This window comes from Nestor notabilis, unplaced genomic scaffold, assembly GCF_000696875.1.
Source record: "Nestor notabilis isolate BGI_N333 unplaced genomic scaffold, ASM69687v1 scaffold3684, whole genome shotgun sequence".
Lineage (NCBI taxonomy): Eukaryota > Metazoa > Chordata > Aves > Psittaciformes > Psittacidae > Nestor > Nestor notabilis.
Window position 1 is genome coordinate 14,155 of NW_009925891.1, and position 17,814 is coordinate 31,968.

At 39.9% G+C, this 17,814-nt stretch overlaps 1 protein-coding gene across 1 annotated transcript in view; it reads right to left on the bottom strand.

Moving 5' to 3' along the window:
* LOC104404735 (estrogen-related receptor gamma) overlaps window positions 1-17,814 on the bottom strand; it is a 48,839-nt gene that overhangs the window by 11,653 nt on the left and 19,372 nt on the right. The gene's annotated exons all lie outside the window — the stretch shown is intronic.

The following is a 17,814-nucleotide window of genomic DNA, read 5'->3' on the forward strand; positions in this document are numbered from 1 at the left end:
ACCCTTCTCAGAAAAGAGGCTAACTACTTCTGTAGTGGCTCCGGCGTCTCCTACACTTGTTGGAATAACAGGGTGGTATATTAAAGTGCCAACTGAACAGCAGTCACACCATCCTTTTTCTGAGGGCAACCAAAAATTGAATAAATGCCTCTTAATGAATTTAGCTCCTGCTTTTTTCTCTTTTTTCTTCCTGCTGTCTTTCCTAATAGGATCACTAAGGGCAAACATCTTTACTGTCTTACCTTTTCAGACTCTTGTTTACAGAACCTGTTAATTTATTACATCAAACTGCTAATATCCCAATCACATTAGGAGCTACAAAACAGTATGGGAGAGGAAGTGATTTTCCTGGCCTGTTGGTGAAACGGGGTAGTTTGCCAGTTGGCACCATCAACCACAAGTACTTAATAAAATCATCAAAGGGGATTAGTCAAGCTTTTCTTAAAGGGTCTTAAGACATGTCTGAGGCTTTCATTTAGTTGTTTATGGAGCTGCTTATATGTCCTTTGACAGGGTTCCTGCTGTAAGAACATTCTTTTTGGCATTCAATTACACTTAAATCTATTTTTCTCGTTTGAAAGCTGAGAGTTGCAGTCAAGCAGGAATATATCATAAACTAGCAAATCTGCAAGGCATCGACTCCAAGCAAGATTTGTTCTACAAGCACTAAGCACCAAAACTAATACAATAAAAAAGAAAACCCCACATCCAAACCACCAGGCATCCATAAAAAATGAAACATAAAACTGGCTGCATGCTCTCTCATTTTTCTCCCCCCTCCTTATTTGTTTTCATTTTCTCTTACTATCTTTTGAGTCTTGTGATAGAACTGTAGCTCTCTGCCTTCAAAAAAACCCCCCACAAACCCTAACAAAAACTGAGCCACCAACAACAGGAAACACCACTGAAGAGGTGACAATGGGAAATAACACATCTGCGATTAAAATAAATAAGAGGGAAATGGCGAAGAAATAATCATTTGAAAGGTTATAGGGAGGAATTCATGATTTCAATTAGCTTCAACATTTCTGTTCCTTCCCCTCTTTCAAGAACCAGTTTTTCTGCAGCAGCAGATGGACAGGGAATGTAGCCTGCAGCACCGTCCTGTGACAGCCCCATTCTCCCTCCCAGACACTGCTGTTAGTAAATAGATTTACACATTCTCCAATCTCCACACATCTTTCTGCCGAATAATTAAAAGCAGGATGATTAGTTTATTGAGTGGAAGGAGGAACTTTTTTATTGAGGTCCATCCACGATTTTATCAGGGCCAGCACTTTTACGGTTGTCATGAGGGTGCAGGCATCCAATTTTTCTTATCTGCCTGATTAATACAAACGCTGTTTCAGGACGCATTAATTAACAGATACAAATCTACGTTCTCATGGAAGGATCAATACAGAGAAGAAAAGAGGCATCAATGTGAATTTAGTGCTGATGATGGAGAAGGCACTCTATTGACATTTACGTGCATAGAAACTTTAAAGTTGCAGTGGAGCCCTTTTGTCCCTGTGATTTACAAATTAACAATTTTTCAGGTATAACAACGTTTCACACACTTCTGAGGAGTTTAATTAAGCAAAAAGCAATAAAATCAGGTTTGATTAAAAAAGAAAAGTTTAACCTGCAATTTCCCTCTACTCTTATTTTTCCCCTGAAAACTCCCACCTTATCTATTTTAATACAGGTTTGTTGTTTTGGGTTTTATTTTAATAAATAATGCTGTTTTTCAATAGCACTTAATTGTGAGCCACAGTCAACGGAAATTACATATGCCCTGAGAAGGGAAAAAATGGGATGTTGCCTGTAATTCATTGCACTGCACTCTTGAAAAATCTGCATTCTGGTGCAGTAAATATATTAATTGTTTTTATATGACACATAAGAAAATCAGGGTGTTTTTTACATTGCAGAAAAACCAGCAAACATAAACCACGCTGTTCTGCTCTCCAACAATAAATCAAATAAACATGATTATTTTCTTCCTGATCGAAGTAACTTTCCCTTGAAAGCCTACTCAGTGAAAGCATGGTTTAAGTTTTAAAGGCGTCCCTCATGGGAATGTAAAAGTGCATCAAGTTGTAATTAATCTGTTTCTGTTTTGTTTTGATTTTTGCAAAAGCATCCAGCATGCCTCTTGTATCACACCAGTGCCCTTCTAATAGCTGTTCAGCAGCCCACAGTTAAAAGAATAGCTTACACAGGCACACGTATTTACATACAGAGATTTATTTTTGTTTGGGGAAGGTTATACTTATTTCATGCCAAACTGGGCTCTGATTCTGTGAGCTTTTGTTATATGAATCCCTTAGATCAACCTTGCTCTGTGTCAAGTGGAGGTCTGCTATTTTAAAATGCAACTATGTCTAAAGAAGTCTCCAAAATCAGATGAAATACAGTTCCAGCTTTCTGGATGGGTGTTAGCCTTCCCCAGTCTTATCTGGGAGGCTCATTCCAAACCGCCCCGAAATGATGCGTGATGGTGGGGTTTTGAACTTTGTTGTGCATTGTGTGGGTCCTTAAGAGCCTTGCAGGTCATCGTTTTAAATGCAGAACTGCAAAATGGCATTTTAAAATACAATGTTGTGCACCTTTTTCCCCCTTTAGCATGTACCATATTGGTGACACCTTTGATCTCCTTCCATCTCCCTCCCCAAGTCAATGCCATTTAATGTATCTCAGGCATTTGCTAGCAGGATGACTCTGTACCTTGACCTGCAGTTAAATAGCATGTTTATCTGCGATGCGGCGCACTCCTAATAAACCAGATGACAGTTTGCAGTAATGTCATTTGGAAGGATTGAAAGGCTTCTCAAGAGTCAGGTACCCCTGAGGTAAGAAGCTTGAAGGAAGCATGTTTTGTGCCAACCCTCCTGCCATCTTCTACTAGACGCTCGTGTGCTTGACAATGATGCCATGGGCACTTGTCAAGATTTTATTCCCCTTTTTTTCTGTGCCTAGCAAACTGATGCACTTTGCAGTCAACTTACAAAAAAGGCTAAGCATTTGAAAGTGTGAAGGGCAAAAAATATCTGACGGCTAGACTTCAAAAATACACTTTCATTTCAGAAAGCATAAATGTTTATTTCCTGAGCTGAGTGTTGACAGAAATAGGCTGCAGCGCAGGCATATGAATTTAACCCCTGCTAGGCATTCTTTCCAGCGCGGGTTTTATGTGGCTGAATGCAAGCATTGTAAATCTACAGGGTGTCTCGTAATATCAGTTAACAATAGCATTGATTTGCTGGTTACAGATTTTCTTCCCTTTTTTTTTTTTCCCCCCTTCTTTCTCCTCCTTTCAGGGTCTGTAGTGTTTCTTCAGCTAAAAATAGATACTTTTCTACAAACAGCGTATCACACTCAAATTGTAATTATGCCGTAATGACTCGCTGAGATCACCGAGTGTGGATTGAGAAAAGGTTGATTGAGCAACCAAACATATGCTTGGTTTTTTTTCTCCTTTGCATACCAGTAAACCCAAAGCTCAAAGGAAGCAGAAATAAATAGGTAAAAAGGCCTTACCATTTTTATTCTAGGCGGGGAGCTGACCGCGCTCTGCAGCGCTCCAAGCCAGCTCCAAACACAGTTCACAGTCTCTTAGACGGGGCTGCTTAAACCACAGCTCTTTTCAAGTGTCAGCACATGCACCACTTGCTCTCTATTTCACGTCGCACACAGCTCCATGCTAAGCAGGGTAAATCTTTTATATTCCTGAAGACCCTTTCCTCTACTTCATTAAGATGGACTTCATGGACACTAACTCACTAGGGGCTAGAGTGAAGCAGCTGCAGATGGTCAAGTGCCAAAGTAAGATCTGTGCCTTGCACACAGCACTCTGAGAACTATTGGACAAAATAAAACCAAATAATACAGTGGCTGGACTTACCCTTACCTTTATTTTCAGCCTTAAAAATTTGATGTGATGCCTAAAGCAGGCTACTTGGACTCGAATCTGGGTTTATTTCACTTTGAAGGGAAGGAACTTCCCCTCCTCTGTTACGTGTTCAGAAATCCAAATATTTAATCAAACCAGGTATGAAATTGCTGGCAAATCTGGGAGATGCTTGCTTTTTCTGATAATCACCTCCCATTTATTTTACCAGTTGGTTTTGTGATTGTTAGCTTTAGGAGTGAAATATTCCTCTCGCCTGCCCTGGCTCGCACTTCAAATATCTTCATTTACATTTTTTATAATCAAAGCTGTGCTTGAAAATGACATGTTCACCAGCGTGTTGCAGATTCAATATATTTACACAGTTGAAATATCAGAGTTGGGTTTTTAAATTATTTACACTTAATTTTGATAGATTAACTTCCTTCTAAATGTTTTATGGGTACTGATGTTTCGAGCGCAATTTCCTTGTGTCAGAAACAACGTATAGTCACCACTGTCAAAAGAACAAACAAAACTGGAAACACCCTTTAAAAACCCTTTTCTTTCAGCCCTTTATTGAGAGACTGCCTGGTCTCCTGGTCAAATGACACTGGGCCAAAGGCTTATTCTGGCTTCGCGGAAGTGAATGTAAAGAAACTTCATGTCAAGATCAGACCCAGTCCAGTGCGGCTCTCAGATGTAAAGCTGTCGCTCTGCCCTCCTCTCCCTTCCTGGTAGACACTCAAGTGCTTACTGGATGCACTGTACAACTTCATCTGGCTTCCAGGGATGTCAGCAGAGGCCAGTTAAATTCCTGGTAAGGCTACATAGTATTTTCTAGACATGATCATGGTATTTGCTGAAGGAAAGCCTGGCTGCCCCTTACTATTATTCTCAGATATTCAAGGAAGAGGATGGCATGATTAATTTTTCTTAGGGTACATTTAGAGCTGAGTCTCCCATATAGATGTGAATTAAGAGATCCCTTTTATGATATTAACCCAAGAAAAAAACAGACTTAACTGCATTTCAAAATACTCAGTAGTCTAAAACCACCTATCAAGCCCCCACAAACATTTCAGTGGTTATGAAAACCATTAAACAGAAGGAGAGTGCTCTCACTAAACACCACATGTATTTGACGGATTATGGATGAAATTTGGTGAAAGCTGGAACAGAAAAAGACACAACTCATTATGCCAGGGTGAACCCATTATTTCAGTCTTTTCCTTCTCCTTTGTCCCTTTCTGGTTTTTTTTTATACCCATTTGCTCATGGAGCCCCTGGTAAAAGGGTTAACAACTGCACATGATGCCGTAACAGGATGAAATTTCAGTATATAACTATTTCAACTGAAAGGTCAGGTCACAAAACAAAAAAGCACAGGTATTTGCCCCAACTTGAAAATCACAAAGCAAGTTCCAAAGCACAAACTACAACTGATGAGAAATACAGCCAAAAGCTCAACTGAAGCTGTTTGCTGGATTCAGCTTCCAAGCTATTTAGAAGTGATGTGCTACAATTAAAGTTCTGTTTAGAAATCAGTTTCATCCAGTAACTTCTGCACAGTAAAACCACTGCCTTTCCTGAGCAATGCTCTGCTACGTAGCCACCTCCTTCTGCCCCGATAGCAGAGCTCTGCTCTGTTGTGAGCAGCGCTCTCTGTGCTATGAGTTGTGACTGCCATCTGTTAGCTGTGCGGCTGGGGGAGAGGGAAGATCTGATTGCATACACAGAGGTGCCCAAGAATTACTCTGACTCAAATATAAAAAGCAAAATGCTTTTGGAGAGCGCTGGGATGTCTTCAGCCAAGCCTGTGCACTTCCTTGGGTTTTATTTAAGTGTGCTTGTATTCCTAACTCTTGCTTGTCCAAGTCCTTATAAAATATACATATTTTGCCTCATATTTTATACCACGAAAAAATGCCTATGATAAGCACTTTTTCACTAACACCTACTAGTAAGATGGGAGATGCCACTCTGAGCACTAAGAAACCCAGGGCTTTTATCACAACGCTACTTTCATCTCACTGAAACAACAGCAGAGAGCTGGCATGGCAATAAAAATGCATTCACACTGCACGTCTCTCTCAATCCATTATGAACAATGGATTCTCACTAAGCAAATATTCCCTTGTCAGAAGTATTTGCAACACTGGATTCATTCAGCAGGGCTAAGCAAGTGAAGTTCACAGCAATTTAAAAGCAGCAAATTAGACATTTACAAACAGTGAAGATGCTGCTTGTCTAGCGTGACCTTTCACTCAAGCTATACAAAAAGGTGTTAATGTAATTTAAATACTAGTTAGAAAGATTTCTGGTTTGCCTTTTACCCTGTGAAACCTTACATGATAACACTAAACAGGACCAATTTAAGTTTGTCATTTCTTCCCAGGGCATAGAGTGAGATGTAATTCTCTATAGTTCAAGTTGGTTAATTCTCTACAGTCCAAATTGATTTCAGGATTTAAATCAGAGACACCCTTCTCTAACCACCCAAATATTTCTAAGTAGCTACTTTGACATTTCTTATTTCTAGCCACTGTACAAGTTCTTGTGAGCTGCTTCTTCAGCAATAGTAATGGAAAGGAACTAGTACAATGTGACTGATTAAGAACGTCTCCCTGACTTCACATAACCCCCTGCAGTTGCTAATACTCTGCAGTAAAGTATTGAAGATACAAAACCTGGTAAGTCACCCTTGCTTCACAACAGATTTGGGTAGACCTCCATGAATGGAGTACTTTATAATGGCATTTCTGGAAACATACGGCTTGAGGCACTGTACTCTTTGGCTCCATTAATTTTCATTTATTTTTCCAGTATTCACAGAGAAAAAGGAAAATATAAGACAATAGATTTAAATAGATTAATACTTGATTTTCCCTTTGGTCTGCTTTTACCATGGGAACTTCCACAATTTTAAATAGCTTTACTGCAAACTCATAGTACCCATCTATTAAAATAAAAGCCAGGCCAAACACTTGTATTTTGATTTACCACTAGATGCTCTGGGAACAGAGGAATACTTGGTAAGCAGTAAACTGCTTTCTTTTTTCCCCCTGTATGTTAGACAATTGGCACTCCTTGTGCATTACCTTCTCTGCAGTAAGGTTTTGAATTCTAAGATATGGACAATGAAAAGGTTGTACAATTCAGACTAGCAGAGGCAAATGACATGACACTCTGTGCTCCTAACATCATCTTTGCCCCTAGACTTGAAAAGCCTGTTGCTGGGGTACTGCATTTTGTATGAAATATACTCTTTAAAATGTCTGGCATATTCTGAGGTATCGTATCCCCTGCGTGTCCAAATATTTGCATGGAAGAAAATGGAGCAGGATTGTACTTATGAACCTGATTGTTTTCTTTCACTGAGCCTATCTGGAAAAAAAAAGACCAATCATATTTTCCACATAAATATTGATTCCACACTAATTTTCCTTCAGTATGTTGAGGACGTATGTATTTGGGTACACTAAAGCCAGATTTGTGGGTGAAAAAATAGAAGCTACATTCTGTCATGTGTGAAGTGACTATAGATGAGAAACAAGTATCATGAATAGGGCTGAATCTCTCTTTAAGTCCAATCCGGAACACAGTAACACAGTTCAGTTTAGAACAGTTGGCACTCTACGTGCATACACTGTGTGTTGTATGCCTTTATGTATGCCTTACCTAGATCCTTCAAAGAGTTCAGCTAGCAGAAATGAAACTACAATCACACATAATTAAACAAAAGGAGCCCACCCTCTTACCTTTTTCCTTTTTAATGTTTAATGACCTGAACAAAATAGGAGAACACAGACTTTGAGAGAGGGCCCTAACTGAGCTAGTAACAACCATCAGCATTAGTTTAGGTACTGCTCGCATCAATTTCTGTACGCAGCAGCAGCCTCCCAAAAACTGCACACACAGACTGGGAATATCAAGAAATTCCAAATTCAGTTTCTTCAGCCTGGTGCATATTAGGCTTCAAAACCAAGTTGGTTGGATTATTAGGTGGTGGGTTGGGTTTTGTTTTTTTCTCCCACAGAAAGAAGGGATTTCTTGTGCATTCAATACGTGCTGCCTTTTATTAATAAGCTCCCTGGGTCTGCTTTGAGAGTGCTTTTCCTCAGTGCTGGGTCACTGCTGTTTACCTTTTGCTCCCCTGGGAAAGGCACCAGTCATTTCCTCACTGAGAGCTATGGCAATCCCTGCTCCCTCCATCTTTCCACCAGGCAAAGTCAGGTTTCCAGGAATTCCCCAATCATGTTAATAATATGAATCCAATACTGGAATGTATTAGCATATGGAGACGACCATGCTTACGATCCAATCACTGTATCTGTGTTAACCCTGCGTGTACTGAGCTACCTAAAATCTCTTTCCATAGCCAAAGAAAAACTTCAGGTTGTAGCATTTTGGGTATATATACTCTTTCGCCCTTTGGCAGGAAAACAACACTGTCCTACACACCTTCCTCCTTCTTTCCAATTGTTCCAACTTTTCTGCTGGTTAGTTGATGTTCTTAATGTGCTGCAGATGCCAACAAATTCCACTGATGCTTAAGGTCTCCCTGGTTACGTGGGAAGAGTCACACATATGAAATTCCAAGCTTACCTAGCCGAGTGTGTATGTACCATTAGAGATCATCTCTGGAGGCTGTGTCTTAAGTCTACAACAGTCCACACCCAGGAGAAAAAAAGAAGAGAGAAAAAAGAAAGAAAGAAAAAAAGAAAGCTGCCTGATTCTAATACACCTAATTAGCCATCGGCAGACTCTTAATTGCATACATTAGGATGATTCCATAGTGGAGATTAATTCTAAATATACCCAAGCAGCTGGTTAAGATGCCATGGATTACAGTGTGGACTGTACTTTTCCACTTAATTAGATATCAAAATTAAGCAGCAACAAGCATTTTGACATAACGGGGATCAAGCCGCCGCTTGGCATCCCAGAGCTGCACTAAAGTGACCGCTAAACAGAGCCGCACAGATGGAGAGATATTAAATGCCGCACTGGAAAGTAATTTCAAATAATAAAATATCAATATTTACATTTTAATTACCCCTACTGAGAGCCGCTCTGTCATTTTCACTATTGCCGACGCAGCAAGGGGTAGTGGAATGACATTGCGGCTCTGACTGCAATGACTATTTTGTTTCCATTAAAGAATGACAAGTGTTTTAGAGGCAGTGACACCCAGTGTGTGAACAAGAATGACAGCAGATCAGAAAATTCCTATTAAGGGAATAAATGACTCAACAAGAGAATTGACTTCAAGCAGCCAGCTCCTCCTTGAAACACATAATCCTTTCCAGATTTGCTGCAGAAAGTTTATTATTAGAGGTGCCTTGGAGAAACCTTGGCTTCTCATAAAATACTTAAGAGTGATAGGACCTTACATGATGACCAGTCAATTTAAAACCGATGATACTCAATGCTCATCCCATCTAAGAGTTTGTATGAATCAAAACAGTTTGAGGGAGGCACATAGTGAAAAGCAGATTCCTTCCTGTATGACCTGCAAGTTTTGATGGTGCATGTAGAACACTGGGGTTATTTTTGATGTCTTTTCATCAGTTTTACTACTATTGGCACAGTGAGTACTCCACACCCCATATGGATCACAATTCGTCGGCCTTCAGAATTATACCCAGCGATCAATCACAACAGGCAATGTGTACATGCACAGGTTCAGGTCTCCTGTTTCTCCCTGCATATTCCTTGCACATGTATAAACACTTTTTCAGTATGTACACCAGAAACCTGTGAGACACCTTTGCAGCACCTCAGGAATCTAATTACTTCTGATCAGGTCTGAGGTCAACCTCATGAAAAATATTCTATTACATCTCACACGCTGCATTTAGAAAGAAGAAAAGGAAAGAAGAGAACTATCAAATCAGTACAGAAACAAAAAAGAGTCTTCCTTGGGGATGTCTGTGAAGCTGCTGAGATCTTCCAAGAATTTCAATGGGCTCAGATACAAGGAAGTGCGTAAGAGAAAATCCTTGCTCGGTACACAGCTGAGTGACCCTCCTCTTCAGTCATGGTATGCATTTATTTAATAACGTGCAGAGCTCAACTTCTACAAATGTGACAAATGGCCAGAACAGAACACGGGGGGGAAAAAGAGGCATGAACATTTTTACAGACCGGGAAAGGAGCAGCTTTATGGCAGTGACTACTGCAGGAGTTTTAGAACCAGCTTTGATATTAAGAATTAGCAGGAAAGTACAAAAACGTTACTCTGACATTAGCTGCTTAACTAGTTGATCTTCTTCTTCTCTTTTTTCTTCACTTCTTTTACTTCCCCCCCCCATCCCCTTTTTTTCCCTCTCTTTAAGTACCCAGGAAGCACTTCTTAAGCATCCCTAATGCTTTTAGGACAAGACACTTCCCCATTTCTCAGCCACTAGCACCTTTTAATTTCTGAAAGAGCCACGGTTGAAAATCTTAATTAATTGTTCCATACTGCTTCAGGATCATTATGCAATGTAATAAAGGCCGTGTAATTATGAAATTTTACAGCCATTACCAAGGCTGATGGCTCGTATTTCATCCTCAGCTGGACCCAATGGCTTTTAGCCACTCAGCTCCCCTTTGATGAACTACAGACAGATCTATCAGGCCCAAACAATATCCAGGCAAGGCGGCTATAATAGCTACCTACAGATGAAGCCATAGATAAAGATAAACTATAAATCTACACACAAATGCAGGCACATTGCCTCAGGATGACAGAGGGGAAAGGATGAGACACTTGGGAAAGCTGGCGGCTTGCAGAAAGACAACCATCTCTCTGTCTCTCTTATTCAGTTTGGAATTTGTTTGCCTTCTTAAAGATGGAAAACCCTCACATATTTCTCAAAACCAAGAAAAAACAAATTACATAATTACATATTTTTTTTAAGGACTGTGCATTTTTCTATTGAAGGCAAGGGGTCACTTTATCCATCTACTAAATTTGACAAAGGGGATTTATATGGACAAATCAACTCATCCTCCAACTGGAAACACCCTAGTCAACAAGTTTGCAAATCATATTCTTAAAAGTGAATCCAGGTTGCTTGCTTCCGAGGCAGAAAAAAGCAAAACATCACTGATTTCTAAATGCATTATCCTGAGCAGTGCACAGAGGTGAAGTTAGATGATAGGCTTTCACTGGAGGCAGCACCGGAGATGCAATTTCATGCAACATTGTCCTACGTTATTTTATTTTCAGTTTGAAAATGAAAATACTTCTCAAAATTCAGTGCAAGTTAAAGAAACAAGGGGATTATATATGATCTCGCTACCTGCATCACCAGTATGCACTTTATGGAGGTGACCTCTATCAATGCCCTCTTTAATTTAAAGACAGTCGGCCTTCCAAGTATGTACTGTTAGTCCCTCCAGAGCGAGACAAGGCTGACTGAATGATCTCTAGGTGAGAAAACAGAGGTGGAGAGCTGCATCATCCTGACCAACTCTAAAAGAGTCCAGGGAAGAGTGTGAAAACATCAGCTTGAGAACTGCATCTATTAGTACCCCTCCTTGTAGCCCTAGGCTAGTTGTGAAGCTGATGTTGTGCCCATGGCTGAGGCTAAAAGCACCTCAGAAGACAAGAAAAGTTAAAAGAAAAACACAAACAGTACTCTCTGATTCCCAATGTTAATGACAGAATAGCTCAGGCCATTCCAAAGAAAATATGACAGATTTAGAGCAGGCCCAGAGAAGGTAAAGCAGAAGAGCATACCTGGGAGAACACTTACGAAAACAGACTCAGAAAGCAGGAATTGTTTTCCTCCAAATAGTGATGTACAAGAGAATGCAGCAGATGTATAAATTAATAGTATAAAAAATAGGTCTAAAGCTTTTATTCTCCCTGTCTCGTAACACAGACCAAGCACCCTTACAGTGAAAACACAGGAAATTCAAACTGGAAGGACAGAGGGAAACTTCATTTACAGAGTAACTGGACTGATGAACTCCTTGCCGAAGGATGTCACTGAAACCAAGAACTCAGAGAGGGAGCTGATGCTTACACAGACAGCCAGAATAGCTCCAGGAATAATACTCCAAATCCAAATTACAAGGACAAGGATGATTTTCTTCCTTACTTAGCCTAATCTCTAAGCATAAGGAATTACAGAAAGTTTTCCTGAGGCTTCATACCTACTATGGGGTCCATGTCTCTTCCTCCGAGGCTAATTGCTGCTGAAGACAGTAGAGTACATGTTGATGACCTATAGCGTCCACTTCCTACTTTTCTACAACCTGAAGCCTCAGAATTTGGGCTTTCTTTGAGGTGTTTGGCGCCTGCTCCTACAATTAGAGCTCAGAACAGATGAGCTCAGCAAGACGTGCCCCACACAAAGAGCTTCAGAATCACAGCAACTGAGCTCTCACTCTGGAGCTGCTGCCTTAGAAAGACTAAAATAACAGATACAAAAGAGCCACGGTGTTATCACACAAACAGTCAGGTGTAAGCGTGCGTTTGCATAAGCCTGTGTACACATGCATTCATACTAAGCAAACGCAGGGTATTCTAGAAGCTACCAAAATGAATAAGGATCACCTGCTCATCAACTTGCATTCTTTGCTTATTAAAGATGTTGGGGTTTTTTAATATAAAGCATTGTCTTGCTGAAGGACAAAATAATAATGTAATCACCCAGGTCAGATCAGAGAAGTATTTCCTCAAACAAGGAACAGTCACAAAGGGTCTCTGGTCAACAAAGCTGTAACTGAAGACAGGCAAGGGAATGTCTGATTCGGGTTCTTCCAGCATAACGCTGAGGATGCTTGCTTGGTTTTGTCTTTTAAGGACCAGTATCGCTGCTAACATGCTTTATTGAAACCATACGTATGGCAGCTATTCACTGTACATAGTGTGAACTGATCTATTCTTTGCAGTGTCATCTGGAAGCATCATAAACATGCTTAACGAGGGAAAAAAACCAACAAAACAAACCCCAATCGAAAGGTTTAAGCATATATAGTAGAATACCTAAAATACCTGACTATGCAGGCACTGTTAGACTCTTATTCCTGCACGGCATTTTAAATTGCCTTCTTAAGCTCTAATAAGTTTCCAGAATTCAGTGAAGACCTCATCTAAAGCATAGACTACGAAAATTTAGAAGACTGGGTGCAGACAAAATACCTGGCAGATCTTTGATCTCCTCCACTTCCCATCCAATGGACTCATTTAGCCAAATTAGCATCAACCTCACTGATAAGCTCTGTAGCTCTACCACTTTTTATGTTCCCACTCACTCATATCAGTAGGGTGAAAGGCAGATACAAATGCAGCCAGCAGGAGCATTTTTCAAAGCAGAAACTTCAAGTAAGAAGTAAACGCAAAGATGTTATTTCTATCAGAGGCAGCAATACCAGTTTGCTACTTGCTAATAAAAATCATAATAAGGAGAAAACACACATATACCACCCTACAATTTTTATTCTACTAAAGAATTGCATGAATTTTTACTCTCTTTTGTGAATGTCCACTCTGTCAGAGAATGTGTATCAGTATTCCATAATGGAAGATTATCACTGTGATTTTAATAAAGTACAGGGAAGAATTATTGTGCTGGTCCAAAAGTTAGGCTGTTCATTTGGACTTTACTGCAAACTGCCTTAAAAGAGAACTGGCTCAGGCATAGCAGGATGAAGTCTACTGTTGCCTAATATGGAAAAGGAAATCAGCTGAAAGACTTTCTTTTTACTATTGGGCTTAAAACATTTTCCTTCTTCAAGTAATCCTTCCACCCCCCCTTTTAATAAACAGTTACATTCAGTTTACATATAAAGTGTTTTTAAGAAACCTGTTTTAGAGAACATGTAAAGGACATTTTTTGCTAACCCTCTAAAATAACCTCACTGCAATAAGACCATACTCAGACACAGAGGAAGATATTAGCGTACATACAGACCAAAACCAGAAGGGAAATGGGGGTATAATTGTATGTTTTCTCTTTCAAGATTCACCTAACGTGGCACAAAACTGCTGTAACGCATGCCATGCTTTACACCGATTTTCTACACTTGGTATTCCCTAGCTGAATTGCTTCTGTAGCCTATGGTGATTTTTTTTCCACAGCAAATCAGCAGTTTTTCAAGAGGTCTCTGTGCAACCCAGGAGTATGACATTTACTAATGTGTTGAGATTCAGGGATTCTCCTTTGTAGAAGCCAACACTAATAAGAAAGATATGGTTCAGTGTCCTGGGTATTCTTCCCAGTTTTATTAATTAGATGGAAAGCTTCTCCCTCAGGAATACTGCAAGGTATTTATTAACACTCCAGCCCCCAAACTAGAGTAAATTTACAGTAGTGGAGGTAGCTGTTACATATACCGGCTCTTGTTATCAGCTTGGCAGGGATAAGCTAAAAAGCCCCAGAGCTTTAGATTATGATCTTTTTCATGATATTTTAATTGTGCTTCTTAATCTGCTAAATTAAAAACTATAGTACAATCTTATTCAGATCACTGACAAAAAAGATCCTATCAATTTGTAACAAAATGTATGAATACTCCTATCTCTGTTAATTCTACAGAGAATTTAACAATCATTCAATATGGCCACAGTGACTACGACACAAACCCTTTTACAGTTGTGCCATCTTATCCCTCAGCAACTTCACATTGTATTTCAAGTCTCCCACCTTCTAATGCCCAAATACCCTTCCCTAGCTTATATTAAATACCACCTCTTTGTTCTCTTCCTTCATGTTCAATATGATGACTACTCCCACTGCTGTCTTAGCAAACTGGTGACTGATAATGACCAGGTAGGCACAATGTAATATCTCAGTTACTTATGGGCTTTACAACAGAAGCATTAGGTATGCTCAGAGACACTTCACGTAACCACGTTTCTCTTATCACTGCTTTCAGCCTTCCCTTTCTTTGCACTCCTCTCCTGCTGACCCTCTTATTCCTTCTGGGCATCAGTAGGCCAATTTAAAGCATCACTGTTGATGCCCTGTCCTTAATTTGTGCACACCAATTGACTTACTCTGTTTTTTTGACTATATAGCTCTCGCTGCTCTGGAAAGCTTTACTTCGATTATGACATGAGAGTTGGGCTTTATTTTGCATTCCTCATCCTATGTTCTACATTCTCACAACCATAAAGTGTTGGGCTCTACCATCTGGTATCTGGAAACATTTGTCTGTAGTTTTAGAAACTACACAGAAAGCATGGTTGTGCTTTTTGTGGATGTGTCATTAGAGAGGTCTGAAACAACACTGCAATGTGCTGATAATCCTGAATCATCTTTTGTTTCTTTCTTCTTGTCCCATGATACGCTTTCAAATGCCTGTTTCTTCCTGATCCTTCTCTGTGGTGACCAGCCACCCATTATGGCTTTCCTTATGGACTTTATCTGCTCTAACAGAGGCCTGAGGAGGAAGGAGATAAGATTTTCCTCGTGTTCTGTCAAAAGATCGTGTTTGCTGGGCTCTCAGGCAATGTTGGGTATCAAGGCAAAATCATCACTAACTCAGTGATGTTGGTGCAAGAACAGCCATGAGAAGCGGCTCCAAAAGCTCTCCTACAATAATTCACTGCTGCAGTGATTGTAATAGAGCTCCAGTTGAAACATTCTCACTGTATATTTATATTTTCATTCTCTCAGTATCAAAGTAACAATTAGATTGACAACAGATCCCACTTAGCTATCCTGACTGCACAGGGCACATATCCATTAGAATTGGCACTTGCCAAATACACCCTTGTCAAACAGCTAACTAACTATACTCAGTAGTTTTCAGAAGTGTATCATAGATGATGCTGGAGGTATAGATGAAGTGTGAGGTACATGTTTAGAGGAAGAATACAAGAAAGACAACTGAGTCTCCCAAATCTACCACTGACTTTTTCTCTCTGATTCTGCTGGGAGTCACTAAATCCCCCCCATCTCACAGTCTTTTTGTGCAAGCTCTGGCTGTGTGTGTATATATATTAATTCAGAGGGCTGCTGTGCTATCTTATCCATGTGATGTTTGAAAACAATGAATATTTTCACCAAAAAAAGAGTCTACGAAGTATATTCAACATTCTTGAGAAGTATATGAAAGGGATGAAGGGATAAACTGGCTAAAATGTATAGAAAAGGATGGATAAGCTCTAGCCTATAGTATATACAAGAAATAAACAGGTGATGCATTGTGCTCACATCTTTCAATCCTAGCATGCTGTGAATCATATTTAATGTTTTAAATCTATAGCGCTCAAAGGACTCTCAAAATTGGAGGTATAAATCACAGTTTCAACATAAGGAAGTTAAATGATTTGCCCAAGGTCATATGGTAAGCCAGTGTCAGAGCCAAGAAAGAGACTTAGACTTCAGCTTCTAGTGTTGGGCTGTCCCAATGGATTCTGGCAGATCTTTACTTCTGGCTTGAACCAAAGCTTCTGAGGCTAGTGGAAAGAGTCCTGCTCACATCGATAGGCTCTGAATCAAGCCCACATATGGAACAGTTTCATTTTCTTTCATACTTCGCCTGCTAAATATGAAGTTTCAGTTGAGGAGCACAACAGAGTTTGAGATCATTCCTACCAAGGTGACCAGGCTTTTTCCATGTATTTCTGCCGATGCAGGACTGTGCCCACAGAATGAATGCGTTCTGCATCGTATTAAGGTGAACACAAAGTAAAACCAGGATCTTAACCACATAGTGCTGGCTTTGTAACACTGAGTAAGAGGGTCAAGAGCACTAGTGTTATAAAACTGTAAACAGACATTGATATTATACTGTATGAAAATGCATAAAATACATTTAATTAACTCCAGGTTGTGACACAGACTGACAATTCAAAACTGAAATTTCAAAGCTATGCCTGACACCTTTTGAGTCATCTTGATTTCTCAGGAAGATACATATTTAGGCCAGATTTCTATACATTTATATGTATTTTTTTAGCTGAAAAATGCGTATTATTTACCCAATTGCCAGAAACGTCTCTTGGAGAAATACATATTTATTTTTAAAAGCAATCCATATATTATTTACTCTGTGGATGAGAATGACTTCAAAAAAACCGTTCTGGTCCATCAAATAAAATACATATTTATAAATTGGTTTTAAAATGCATATTATTTACCCAATGGGATGTAATGGCTCTGCTAGTGCCAGCACATGTAAATATGTAATTAGCCAGCTAATAAAGAATCCCTACAAAATTTCTCTGAAAAGCCTGAAATTTCCATGCGTGAATGTACAATACCTTTTATATTGTTCTTATTTTGGTTTTAACCAGCAAAGGTGATTGCCCTATGCTAATGACTACGGCTTAGTCCCTATTTCAAACCCCTGCTAGCTCTGCGATTACACATGACATAAAGTTGAATCCCACGTTTCTTTCTTTTCAAATTCATAGCTTATAATTCTCATCTTGCAGTTGGTGCACCTGGCCTGGATCTTTCTGCCAGCCCCATGGACACAGATCAGACTCTGCATAAAGCAGGGCTCCGTTCACAGCAGCAGGGCTAACTGAGCGCTCGGTTCAGTAAGGAACTGAGAGCACGTGCTACGATTCAGTGTAGTTCCCACACAAGCTTCTCCACACTGCTAGCCAATGCACCTGCAACACTGCTGGGCCATCTTGGTGAAGGCCTGCCAATCTTGTACACTGCCAAACTTTACTTACTTATTTATCTTCACACGGGTTATTTTCTGCGGAGTGCTAAAGAGCCTCAAGAATCCCTTTTTCTTGTGAAAGTGAGGGCAGGATTTGAGACATGCAACTTCATGGACAAAAATCTATTTTATTATACAGTCCTGTACGAGTTCGTCTTTGAAAGGATGTAACTTAACAGAAGCAGCCATCCCACGTGGTTGGGAATTTGCTGGGAATGGGAACTGCAAGGCTCTGCCTATTAAGAACAGATACACACTTTCAAACCAGAGTGAACAGTACCATTTTTAGGAGTGCATGGATGTGCTGGAACAAGTGT